Source organism: Syngnathus acus, chromosome 21, assembly GCF_901709675.1.
Source record: "Syngnathus acus chromosome 21, fSynAcu1.2, whole genome shotgun sequence".
Taxonomy (NCBI): Eukaryota; Metazoa; Chordata; class Actinopteri; order Syngnathiformes; family Syngnathidae; genus Syngnathus; species Syngnathus acus.
This window is the reverse complement of record NC_051105.1, coordinates 4,886,340-4,900,377: the sequence shown is the minus strand read 5'-3', so window position 1 is coordinate 4,900,377 and position 14,038 is coordinate 4,886,340. Positions and strand designations below refer to the sequence as shown.

Here is a 14,038-nt window from a genome sequence, read left to right as displayed (position 1 = left end):
TCGACTCACTGAATCACTCGGACACAAAATGGACTCGGCCTGCAACCCCATTTCTGACTGTTCATTTTGGGGGGAAAGCTATCGCACACTATGATAGCAACATGCAGGAGAAATAGGTGCAGGGAATGGAGAGAAAATGGAAATAGAAGACCCAAAAAAAAAAAGGCGTACAATTAGTCATCGATTTCAAAGACGGCGTGTGATAAAACATTTCCCCCTTAGGTAAACCCGCTGAATGCAAACACGAATTAGCCTCCCACGCTCGTCGAGTGAATAAGGCAAAAAGAATGCGCAGCGGCCCACTCATGGAGCGCTATGGAGCCACTCTCACCCGCTTTCACTCATTTTCTCCCTCCGCCAACACATCTTCATAATGGCTCACCTCTGCCGCCACTCAAGTGCGCACTTTTGGGAGAGAGAGAAAAAAAAAAAAGAACATTTAAAAAGTAAAAGTGAATTGTTTTAAAAGAGAAGCGGCTGTCACATGGACCCATCAACAAATAATGGCGAGGGCGTGACAACCTGGTGAAAAGGACTGTCGCTTTTGAATCACAACAAATATTGTGCTGGGAAAAAAAAAAAAAATCAATTACAGATGAAAGGCTTGTTGTAAATGCAAATAAAAGATGCAAAAATGTCCAACAAATGGCCTGTTGTAAATGCAAATAAAAGATGCGATGACAGTAGAGGACACTAATGCTGCACAGGCTTCTGAACACAGATGCAAATAAAAGGAGTGTGGCAGCATGAGGAGGAATGAAAAGAATGGTACGAATGAGGCTGAGCTGACTGGGATCGTGTCAAAACATTGGAAGAATGCTCTGCAAGAACTTGTCGGAGAGCGTTGGCCATCGGTGGCTTCGTTTGGAGCACGAGTATAACGCGTTCAAGTGCACGTTGCGCCGATACCTTGAAGTCTGCACCATTAGCCAAGCGACGTTTCAAGCGTTGCAAAAGTTGCCCCGGGCAAGAAGTATAGCGCACCATCAAAGTCGACTTTGCTTGACAGTTGGCAGCTGTTGCCGGAAGGGTGAGAGGAAACCTTTCAAGGAAAGAGTGAGGAATTCAAAAGGGACAAAACTAAAAAACTCTTGACAATGTTTGAATGCAATGCAAAGAACATTTTGGCCTAGAAGTGTTATTCATAGAAATATGAACCGATACTATTGCTACATACAGGTATGTTCAAACAAATTCACGTTACTCAATGTCAGAGTTGTAGGAACAGAATACCATCATAAAAAAGCCCTCGGTATTTTTTTCAATTCAAATTACCGTATTTTCTAGACTATAAACTTTTATTTTGTTTCAGTTTACGGCCATATTACCCTGGGAAAGCCCGATCTCGTTTGATCGGGGACGCTAAGCAGGGTCAAGCCTGGTTATTACTTGGATGGGAAACCACCTGGCAATACCAGGTGCTATAAGCTTGGGGCGGCATGGCTCAGTGGTAGAGTGTTCCGTCTCCCAACTCAAGGGTTGGGGGTTCGATCCCCAGCCCTTGTGACCATGTCAAAGTGTCCTCGAGCAAGACATTGAACCCCCAGTTACTTCTGATGACATGTCATCAGTTGGTGAATGAGGAAGCAGTATGAAGCGCTTTGAGTACCAAACGTCCCTCATTGACACTGGGGAAACCACAGTGAGTCAAGTACAAAGTGCAAACAACAGTCAAGGGGGAAGCCCTATGACATCATAAACGACATTAAACATGCTGATGAGTGCGCACACGTGTACACACATACATGCAACACAAACACACAAGCAGCTCAAACAAAATAGAATATTTAATATAAATCAAATTCTGTCCTCAATAGATAGTGGGAAAAGATTTTCAAACCATGGACTCATTTCCTGTTTCCTTTTCAAACCTTGGATTCATGAAAGCCAATTGTTTTGTGTGCGTGTGTGCGCAGGTGTGTGTGTGTCTGTGTGTGTTTTCCAGAGCCATTTTGTTACCACTGTTTTTTTAGAATTGAATGTCAGAGCGATTACCTGTGTGTGTGTGTGACTCACCTTACTGCCAGGTACTGGTACTCACACACACATACACCGTGTCACCATGTTTTAACATCCATAAGCAATTATAGAAATTTTTCATCGGGGGCATGAATTAGTTTTTGCTGTTTGCGTCAGCGATCGGTCTAAATAACTGAATATCTCTGAAAAAGTTTTACGTTGAACATCTTGTTCATCATTTGTGTTTCTAATCTTTGACATGAGTGTAAGGCATTGTGGTCAACTCTCATTCCCTCATCTTCTTGTATTATTTTTGTCTTAGTTCCTTCAGATTACTGTCCAGAGGGACAGCGGCTTGGATTTGTCTGGCCCAAAACACGGCAAGGTGGACACTGACAGTGCACCCCTGACACGTGGGCGGAAACCAGTAGACAGGTGGCACAGGTGACTAACCGAGAAAAATCTATCGCAACATGAATGAATCTCTGCTGTCTGGTCCTGCATCTAGCCTGACATCAAATGCAGCCCTTCTTGTGACTTCCTATAAGGGCAACGTGACAAGAACTTAAACCTCGATGATATTTGGCTGAAAGCCAGAGGAAAAACCTGTCGCATTAGACGTCCGGGTAATTGACCATCTACAGTAGTCACACGGTTAGTGCGTCCCTCCCGTTTGCCGAGCGCCGCTCAGCCCATCCGCCCACACACCGTCGCTTCATGGCGCTCTCCGATTCGACCTTGAGCGCCGCAATTCAATGCGCGATGGCTTTTAGAGACTGTTTTCTCTCTGAGGCGGTTCAATCTCGGAGACACCCACACAGACAGACACATATATATTTGCAAGTACTTGAGATTAACAATCAAGTACATTAATCATCAAAGATGACAGAAAGTCCAGTCTATGTTGTGGTTGTTTAAGGGTCATTTTATGTATAGAGTGAGCGGCACAGAAAACACAAACTATGATCATTTAAAAGTCAATGTAACTAGACTCTTGGCGACTTTGAAATGCAAGTCCACCTTGCCTCGAAGGCAGAGCGTTTCCACCCCAATAAAGTAATCATGGCTCGAATTTTAAAAAATTTTTTTTTTAAAACTGAGCCAACCAGTGTCCACTTCACAGGTGAATTACAAAATTGACAGAACGGCTGCTTTGACTTACTGATGTGAAATTTTGCATGATGTCACACAGGACATCCACATTTTAATATTGCTATTCCAATATATGTTTGGGTATGTATATGTTTATTGTTTTAAATGTAGGAGGCACCATTTGTGCGTGAATAATTTGGATTATTTCCCTTTGTTCATCTCGTCTTTTTGGAGCTGCTGATAGTGTTTCCACCCACACCTCTTATTCGTCCACGCGTACAAAGATCAGCCAAACAATTTACATCTTCAGAACAAATGTTTATCATTCATATTCATGAACATTTTTAATTGACTTCCATCTATCATTATTTCATGCACAGAGCTGATCATTAGCAAGGCAGAATCACCTGTTCCAAGTCCAACAAATCCTTATTTCTTTTATTCCCCTCCCTCTTCGGATCCAACAAGTGCTTTTTTCTTTTATTCCCTCCCTCTTCGTTGAAGGGCAACACAGCACTTGAGCAGTGCTGCCGGCTCTGATGGCGAGCTGAATAGGAGATGAGGAATATAACAAAAGATTCATAAATGTGTCCAACTGGAAGCTCTGTTAAATAGCAAGCAAGCGAGCGCACCACACTCCTACACAGCCGCGCACCAAAGCAAGAGCACCACACTCCTACACAGCCGCCCACACATAAACACAAAACTACACACTATTGCACAAAGTCAGATGGCGAGGCACAAAGACGAACAAACACGTGAGTACATCGACGATGATGGCCAGGGGCTGGTGTGGTTTCTCTTCAGTAGATGCATATGGGGGGGGGGCAGCAAAAAAGTGCAGCAGAGGGCCAGGTTATCTTCATATTTATTCATCTCGCCATGCATGAGGAGCATCACACCGGGTGCTATTCTCGGCCACAGCCTGCAGCCTGTAAACTGGCTCCCGAAAGATGGCCCCGGTGAAGTCACCTTTATGTTTGAGAGCAAAAAAAAAAATCCACCGGGAATGTGAGCATCTTTTGGGATTTGCGGAATCGATTGCTCTATCATGAGGAGAAAATCCTGCTTGTTCTGTTTCCAAATACGCATCCAAAGGGAATATAAGCACCTTAGAGATTTGTAGAATCGGTTGATTCTATCATGAAGTGAAAATATCGGCCAGTTAATATAATAAACTAAGCAAGTTTATTATAGTTAACAAAAAGTAACGGTAAAACTAAAATTGAAAAAATTATTTCGTCAACAAAAGAAAAAAGAAAATGCTTAAAAAAATTTAAATCTACATATCACTTTTATAAATCTAATTGTAATTAGGCCCCAACCAGCGACCGCTGTAAAACATTAGAAGGAACATTTTGTCTGTCAATGTAAAGAAAGACGCAACCCTCATCATGCGGCAAGATAATGAGCCAAAATACACTGGCAAAAATAAATCAACAAAGAAGCAAGAAGTCACATTGCCCAAATCAATCGCCACACTTAAAACCTGTCCAATGTGAATTTGACTTGCTAAAGAGGAGAGTAAATGAAATCAGAATAGAATAATTCCCAATAAAAGCAAAAACCTAGAAAAGAATCACAAAATATTTGGTCATGTCAATGGCTCCCAACAATAAATGCATCATTATTACAAGTAAATAATGTTATTCTATTTATCTGTTTCAATAATTTCGCCCCCCAAATTAATTACATGTTAACTTAGGTCTATCGTCGACTGTATTACATTTGAATGTACATTCTCATCAGAAATGTTCTTTGAGTAGCAGCTGCTTCCCACTATGCCAACTGCTATCATGCATTGAGGCTCACGTTGGGCAAAATCGATGTTGCTTCAGATTAAGTTACCATAGCTGCTAACTCCAAGCCTGGGTTTTATTCCCGCTTGTCTTCACACACAGTTAGGTGGTGAGAGTGGAGTTGTGTAGAAATTGTCATTTCTTTATGACAGCCACTTCAACATATATTTTCTAAAGATATGTAGACGCAGCAGAGACGCTTTTCTTGACATTTTTCGTGCTGCTCATCTTCATCGTACACTCATGTAATTTTCATGATTATATGTGCAGAAAAAGCATGTGTGCATAATCACAGTTAATAGGTGTGTGTGTGTGTTTGTGTGTGTGTGTGTGTGTGTGTGTGTGTGTGTGTGTGTGTTTCTATGCGCGCGCTTGCAAAGAATCGTGACTGTTGAGGCATCTGTAGGAGGATGCGATTGTGGTTCGCTGCTGTCGCTCCCTTTCATGTAACGCTTGTGAACGAGCATGAGCAGTTTGCAAGGGTCAGAGGTCAATTTGCTCAACACCTCAGCATGTGTGAGTTTGCAGGATTTCAGGCGGGCGTAGGATTTGTTTAGTGCATATAAAAACTTAACACCTATTTCAGGATTATTAAAAAAAAAAAATAGCCTACCCACATCTCCATTGGTCAATTTTGAACATTGATAATTGCGTTTTTTACAAATCAATACTTGAATATGTCTTTTGTTTCTACGCGTCTACATGATGTTGTTCTCGTTCCCCTTCTTCTTCTTGTTTTTCTTTTTCTTTCACACTCTGCTCACAATGAGTGTGTGTCCAGATGGAGTGTGTATCATGGCCTTCTGTCTCATCGTCCTCCGTACACCTCCATGTTGCACTCCACTGCAGGCGGCCCGTGAACCAACCATCACTGTCGCTTCTTTCTCTCAGACCCATAAACATACTTGACGTGGCAAACACATACTGTCACTCACGTGCCACAGCATTAGGTACACTTGCACAACACATTTTTAATTACATGACATATATGGGTCTTGTCTCCCTTCTCCGTTTGTCTGTTTACTAGTAAACAGAAGTAGCGGTTCTACGATACACAAGCAACTTCTGCATTCGGCAAAACAGGATGAGACACTTCCTTCCAGTTCGGCTCATTGGTGGAGCAGTGTGACAGGTGATCTGGACAAAGCACCTGTAGAAATATCAAATGTCCACAATTTATTTTGTTTTTGAGACTTCCTGTGTGTTTCCATGCAGTATATTGGCTCAGTGACTAATTCATGCCCATACACTTGAAATAATGATTAATCATCATAATAAGAATGAATAATATACCACAAATAAGAGTTTAGCATGAAAATCAAGGTTTGCCCACCCCCAAAATGTTTTAAAAACAAGAAAAAAAATCCCCCTCAATATGTGCTGAGACGTGTGTATGCGAAGGTCCACTCTACTGTATGTATAAATAAATGATATACTACATTATTTAACTTTTGTTCAAAAACGCCAGCGATCGCAATATTTTAATATCCTGCATTTTGGGTTTGTCTGTTGGGCAGCATAGAAACTGACTGAGTCAGAGCTCAGAGGACGAGGGTTGGAATTTGGATTGTGCAGTGCCTACATGTCTTTCTCTTCCTGTAATTTCTCTGATAATGTGAATGCGAGTCCCTTTGTGCCCTGTGATTGGCTTACGACAAGTTCAGGGTGTAAAGTCACCTGGGATAGGCTTAAGGACACTCGTGACCAAAGCGAGGATGAGCTGTGTGCAGAAAATTAATGGATATTTGATTTTTTTTTTTTTTTTTAAACATTTTGGACTTATGGTTATTGACAAAAAACAATATTTGGCTGTACTTTATATTTCGTTCTGTTGTTAGTTTGATTGGTGGTGAGCTTCTGAAAATGTAAATGTAAATAAAATTGCCGAAACAAAATCATACAACCAGAATTCGAAGAGAGAATACAATTGGAAAAATATGTACATCAAAATCAATCAGTGTTTTTATTTTTGGTCTATTTCTGCGCTAAAGGGGCGAGAAAAAGGGAATGCGAGAGTTGCTTTCATAAAGGCTTTTCGATTACAGTGCACGGTGATTGTACGCCGGGAGGGGCGGCTCCATCCAGACGCATTCACAGGGGTCAGGTGGGTCACATTCCTCAGGAAGAGAATGTGGAGACAAGGCAGAAAACATGGGAACTCGGAAACCCACCCTGCAGCCCCTCGCCGCGGCCCGGCGTTCACTGTTGCCTAGAAACCAAACAGCCATTCTCACTGTTTTTCTCTCGCTTTCTTTGTGGCTGCAAAACCTTCAGCTTTCATTATGACTTGCTGTTAAAAGGAGTGGTGTTGAACTGGTGAGGGGGGGCAAATGACCCACAAAAACACCGCAATGCAATGACCTCAACTGCTCCATCTATTCACTCAACTCAGCTACTAAATGCTTGGGTGAGACACGAAATAAATAAAGACTACTCTGTACATGGTAGCAGAAAGAAATGTCATGATTGGGTAGTCCATCTGGAAGTGCACAGAAAGTAGCAAGGGTGATATAGCCGTAATGGTGCGCTTTCGCACAGCAATCAGATGATTAGTGTGATTGTCCCCAATCACCGGGCCCCGGACCGGTACCGGGCCGCGGCGGACTGCACAAGTGAGACCAAAAAAATATATATTACAGTACTTTCGATTATATATTCGCTTTGTTGTATCTAAGAGGATTCTCTTGGTTATGACTGACTCTATTTCAATTCGGTCAGTTCAAGCGTCAGGTGTGAGATCGACATCCAGCGCCATATTTACTTCCATATACGTGTGTGTGCATGCGTTTTTCTTTGCGGACGCATTCTCTTCACATTAGGTGGCATCTGTTTTTGCAATGTGAATAACTCCATAAAATGATCACATTTGACAAAAATTCTCAACATAGCCTTAGTTTAACTGTTGAATCTGAAATTTGGGTAAAAATGTGCATGCATGTGCTTTATCGTGATTAAATTCAGTAGGAACTTCGTCTTCACAAATTTCAATCAATACAAACAAGGTTAAACCATCTTTTTTTTTTATTATTTAACATCAATTGAATCTGCCATTGCTAGTCTGCCCTCTTCTCTCAAGAAGCAGCTGCGTCTGAATACCAGAGATCTTCATCCTCAATGCGGCATTTATTGCAAGCGTGTCCGTGTGAGAATAAAAGTTTGTCAGTGAGAGTCTGACAAATGTTCTCTCAAATATCCGGATACAATTACGTAACGTTACATAATGCCAAAAAGGAAGAAAAAAAATGGAAATGGTGCTTGAAAGTCTGTGTTTAACTCAACTAAACAATGGGAAAAGTCATACATTTTTGCATTAAGGGCATTGGTGTCTTTGATGTGAGGAGGATGGAAATGGAGGATGGAGCAAAGGGAGCGGGAAGTTGGAGGACAACGTAGGTGTAGAAAGCAGCTGGGAGGAGGAGGCAAAGCTGACACACAAAGGTGGACCAGGCTTCGTTTCCACAGAGAGGTCTTCCCCTAGGTGCGCCTCCTCCACGTCCTCCTCTGCCTTATTCGTATCCACGCAGATTCTGCAGCAGGATTGCTGCTTTTGCTGTTGACTCATTATACCGACAGGTGATCTGGAAGATTAAGTACCCGAGGAGGAAGAGAATCAAGCCGTGTTGTGTGTTACAGAAAGGCATTGTGTGCACAAGCGTGTGTACAAAGCATGTCCGCCACATTTTAGAAGTGCTTTATCTGTAAAATACAAAAAATAACTTACTCTTTCAAACAACACCAACTTACCAGGACCGGCAATTGTCAACGTTATTGTATTATATTATATCAGAATCAGCTTTATTGGCCAAGTTGGTGCATGCCAAACAAGGAATTTGACTCAAAATTTATAGTCATGGCTGGAACATGAATGACCCCCCCAAACATTTTTCTGAAAAAAATCAAACTCCAAATTAAAACGTGATTGCTACTTTGGCAGATTTTTTTGCTGGATTGTTTTGATACTCTTGATACACTGCATGGACAAAAAAAGTATTTTGACTCCTGGCCGATAAAAGTTTTTTTTTTCTGAGCGACATAAAATGATGCAAGACTTTCTTTTTGCTTCCAGTAGACATCTGAGAAGTCACGAGACAAAGCCGAGAAGGTCATAACTCGAGCAGGTCTCGATGGAGGCTTTCGAGTCAAAGGAGTGAGCGATGGGGAAAAAACAGCAGGGGAATTCCTCATTCAAGGTAAAGGGAAATCACAAAGACAAATGTTCTAGTTAACCCCCTTGGACATTTGAATGTGAAGTGAAAAATCATTTGTAAAGTGAATACCAGCCCCGTGTGTGTGTGTGTGGGGGGGGGGGGGTCTTGTACATGTGTGTGTAGTTGGTCGGGACAGGAGAAAACGGTTTGTGGTGAGTGTTTCCTGTCAATGAAAAAATGATAGGTCCACCCTTCTCTCAGAAAAGGAGGGGAAGCCCCCCTTCCTAAACCCCCCATGTGTCTCTCCTGATATCAAACTGCACTCACACAAGTCACTCATCTTCATCAGGAAGATACATCTGCTGCTGTTTGCTTCTGAAAATAAAGACATTTTCTGTCTTAATCCGCTGCCTCAAGAAGACCGGGTCCATCTGTGCATGTTGTGCAACCAAACATGGAGGTTAACAAAATCGCTCTTCAGTATTTTTTTTTCCAAAGGATGACTACATATTTCATTTGAGGCAAAAACTAATACAAGTGCCATTCAACACCTCCCCGCCAGACCCATCTCGTTCAACATAATGGAAAGTTTTATTGGAAAAAATCTTGACATTTACTTTATTATTTTTTTGTTTGTGATGGCACCGCTTGTTTACAATAGTGGATAATTTATAAGAAAGTCTTTTGTCTACACTACAATAATCACAGTGCGCTCAAGGACAAGCGTATTATGCGAGCGGCTTGCTGTCATCATGGACAAAAGAGCTTGCGAGTGCGACGCCTCTTCACAAGGAGGCAAAGAAGAAGATGAAGACAATGACATCGCATCCATCATGTGTGCCCAATAGCAAAACATGCAAACAAACAAAAGAAATCATTGTTTTCTTTGCTTTCAGCTGTTTGCAAGTTCAACTTTTGGGAATTGAATCATCTGCGTGTGGATAAAGCTGCTTGTGAAATTGGTTTGATTTTACGGATTCAAACTCCGAATCAGGTCATTGATTTAAGGTCGATCATGGTAAGAGAGATTTGATTACAACTATTTACAAATAAATCCAAGTTTGAAGAACTGCAAAAATAACTTTAGAACCCAAGGATTCCTTTACGAAAGCCCGGATCATCGGCCCGAATTTAGCCCCCGAATCTCCCCTTCCGACAATCGTAGGTCAGCCCCGATCCTATTAATGGCTCCAAAGATACTCTTGTCGGATAATCCTGCCGTGTTTGGTGCGCTTGGGCTAATCGGAAGGACGTCAAATCGGGGATATTCAACATGTTGGATTTTTTTTTGGCCCGACTTCACACCGTGCGTCATGTCCCTCTGGGACGAACGAGCACGAAATCCCTTTGTGTCGATGTGTTGCTCTTGCCGCGTGGCTGCACACCACACACAGTACGTGACTTTTTTTCTCATCACGTGTGGGGTCGCTCATAGTTGGGAAGTCGGCTTACAATTTTTAAAGCTCGCCGTGTGCCGCAGGCTTAACCCAACCTTTCACATTGTCTGTAAAAGACGGAAAATTCTCCCGTGTTGCTGTTTTATAAGCGATGCCCCCCGATTTTAATGCGGGGGAGGACAAAGTCCTCCTGGCTCCTGTTGTTGCAATTACGTCGACACCTAATTGATCGCAAGATTCAGTGCTGCTGTGGTGTACACAAACAATTATGACAATTCCCCTCTTTACCGGGCGAGCAAATGCTAGCCTACTGGAATTTTGCACGATCCAAACTTGACTAGCTTCACAGGCAGCTCCCCAAATTGATCAGCAACCTGCTCTACAAAAACATCTAGCAGGTACCAAACCTGATGCTGTTTCTGAGAATGACGACAGGCGCAACTGCTGACCAACGTGGGGGAGAGAAAAGAAATCGACACTCAAATTAATATTCAAGTCACGTGACTGTAAAAATAAATTCGTAGCAGCTTGGCTGGACGCTTGCCTCGTCTTCCTCACAGGCAATTTTACTCTCCCACAGAGTGACTTCACTCTCCCTCCCATGTGTTTGGATGCGGCCGCAAAGCCAACGCCAAGCTGGACAAAAGCGACGTGATTCGAAGAATCTAATTAGTATGCACAGGCGTTTATGTCTCTTTGATACATGTGCTCATCATCTGCAACTCTGACAAGGACTTTTAGCGCTCGCTTTCCACTGTGTCTGTGGACGCAAAAGCCTTGATGAGTGAGAAAAGAGAGAAAGCAAGTGCTGGGAGAAGTGAGCGAGGGAGCTGAAAGAGAGAGAAAGAGGTGCGAGGCCTTCATCATGGATCGCCCACACATATTCCTTCCACTTCTCCATCACTCCATTACCTCTGTGCAAACGGCGGCTTTTCTGTCCCGCTGAGAGGAGGGAGAGGCCTATTAACACCACGGCAGAGAAAGCCCGAGCACTGTTCAGCCCACGCAAAGTGGTCCTCCTTCACCCTCGTACTCCTACACATGCACACAACTGGCGGAGGAGAAGAGGAGGTGGGCGCACGCGATGGACATTCAAGTAGATTCACTTTTCCCAAAGAGGACTTCACACAAAGGCTGAACAAGAAGGGATCAAAAAAAAAAATAATCTTTGGGGGTTTTACAGCAAAGGGCAGGAAGTGTCTGACACTTATGGGCCCGTTGGGTATTACCCATCCTCCCTTGAGTTTGCTGTCATTTGTACAAAAAAGTTTCACAAAAATATGCACGTGCTCTGATGATTTGTCAATGTGTCAACCTGCAAATAGAATTATATTTTCTGAAGAGAACTTAACAATATAGAACGAAGCATCTTTGCACTTTTCTGGTTTAACATGGTGAGAAGCAGGCCTGGAATGGCTTGCAGGCAGATGCCCGGTGGGCTAGTGACTTCTGGGGACGATGCAGTGCGATTCCATTATTATTTTTGTCCAATTTAGCCCAAGAGACCAACTCACAATTCAGAGGAAGCAGATAATTAATCTCTTTAAAATAAGGACAGCAAACAGAACCAATTAAACATTAGTAGGTGGTCAAGAGTATGGCCACTAATGCCATTTTTTTGTGCCAGTCCATCCCTGGTAAAAAAAAACTTGAGTGTTAATCATCAACTGCAAATGCATCCCTTCACATTCGTGCGAAGAGTTCTCAACAAAACATACAAATGATCCAATTTTTGTCAACAAAGAAGAACCTCCAAGTAGAATGACTTCTCTTGACGCTGCCGCTTGCACAAGACAAGAAATGACCAAAATTCTTGATTTTCCATCGAAGAAGCGAAGAATCCATGATTACCCATCAACCTCCTGATGCGTTCGTTGCAAATCGGACATCCAACCAAAATTCGTGATTCCCTCCGGCAACACGGCACTTTTGATATAATTTGCGCAAAACAACAACAAAACGCACACGTGATCAGCTCATTCCTCAACCTGCCCGTCGACTTCCTTTCTATAATATTTTGGCCTGGCGGGTGGGGATGGAAAAAAACAACAGATGATGAACAACATTTATCACCTCTCGCAGCCCCGTGACTTGTGTTTGGGTTGACGCTGCCCTATTGAACCAAGTTTGGAATTTCTGATTGCAACGTCAACACGAGCCTGTTTTCCTATTTTTGCTGTATCTCAAGCGAAGGAAAACTTGTTGCTTGTCAGGTCCCGCAAAGTGTGACACATACAGGAATTGGATTTATGGCGTTGGTTGTCCCCCTTCTGAGAAGTCATTTGACAAGTTTTTCTTTTTTTTAAGTTTCTAAGTAGGAATGTCTTTTCTGTTCACCAAGAAGAACATTTGAAAAGTTCAGATGCATAAGTGGACATCTTTATTTTTTGTGATGTTGAGTGTAATGATTTTTTTAAACTTTTTTTTTCTTCAAACTATTGTTATAATTTCCATGTCAAAGCCATCCTAGTTTTTTCTATTACGGGAGTATCTTCTTACATGAAAGTGAAAATCTTATCTTTTTTTTTTTTTTTAATTATGCCTATTCCTGGCATTTCTGAGGTAATGCAACATTTTTTGCACTATTCTCAATTAATCGGAAAATTTCCAGCACAATCTAGATCAGTCAATTCACTTACTCATTTAGACCATCGGTTATGCTCCTATTGAGAAACCGTTTCATGATGTTTTGTCATAATGTAACAAATAAAATCTTAATTTCCAATTTTGTGGCTACTACTAATTCGATGCTAACGCTAAAGCCGTCATTCATAATACTGATTGAAGAATTGAGGTGCGTACTTTAGTATAGAATGGATCAGGAAATGCTGACAAACTGCAGTTGTAAGCATATCATTTATATATAATATAAATAATAATGTACCTTTTTAAAAGCTTTCCATGACTCACTGTAAAATGCTTCATTTTCTTGTAGATTATAATGAGATGCATTTGAAGGATACACGACGTAGGATGGAATTCGGTGAGTAATGATGCATCACTTTGGCCTCCGGTAGGTCGCCTAATTGATAATACCAACTTCACCTACACAAGAGCGCTGAAATGTTAGGCATAGTTCTCACAATGTTGCAGTGCAGGTCTTCACAAGCCACAATAAACATCGTTAAATCAACACGCCAATGCCCATTACGTTCTTATAAAGGCAGAATTTTTTATGGTTTTCTGAGGCCATAAATAAAATATCATGTCTCAATTGATGTATTATCACTAGGGCTGTACTGTGAAGAATTCGGTCATGACTCTGAATCATATAGAGTGGCGAATTGGCCGTTACATTCGAGTCAGAACGAATCAAATTGGCAACACTCAACGTCTCAGTATGTGTGTCGTTTTGTAGCGTTGCAGAATGAATCAGGCCGAGTGGCGATCAAGCAACCACAAACTCTTTAATGAGAACAAAAACTATTACTGTTAGCCATAACCATACCAAAACGACTGTGCACACGATGGCACGCCGTTAGCATTGCGCCAAAGCACCTCTAATGCTAAATAGATCAGTAATATCCAATATCCCGTCCATCTTGCACGTGTCTCATTACTATATGTCTTTTTCATTAAAGTGAGATGTGAATTCACTCGGGTGGAATGTTGACGGATAAACGTTAGTTTTATCGTTGCTCTC

The 14,038-nt window shown here is 41.9% G+C and overlaps 1 long non-coding RNA gene and 1 pseudogene across 2 annotated transcripts; both read left to right on the top strand.

Annotated features, from left to right (window-relative positions):
- The first annotated feature begins 701 nt into the window (after window positions 1-701).
- LOC119115422 lies at window positions 702-7,453 on the top strand. 2 transcript variants are annotated; one of them, XR_005096138.1, is made up of 4 exons: window positions 702-1,056; window positions 2,291-2,403; window positions 2,508-2,613; window positions 6,896-7,453. It is a non-coding gene; the product is annotated as an uncharacterized LOC119115422 (long non-coding RNA). The 2 variants fall into 2 exon arrangements; XR_005096137.1 differs by lacking the exon at window positions 6,896-7,453 and having other exon boundaries at window positions 709-1,056; window positions 2,508-2,999.
- On the top strand, window positions 1,312-1,430 carry LOC119115732 (annotated as a pseudogene).
- Window positions 7,454-14,038: the final 6,585 nt, after the last annotated feature.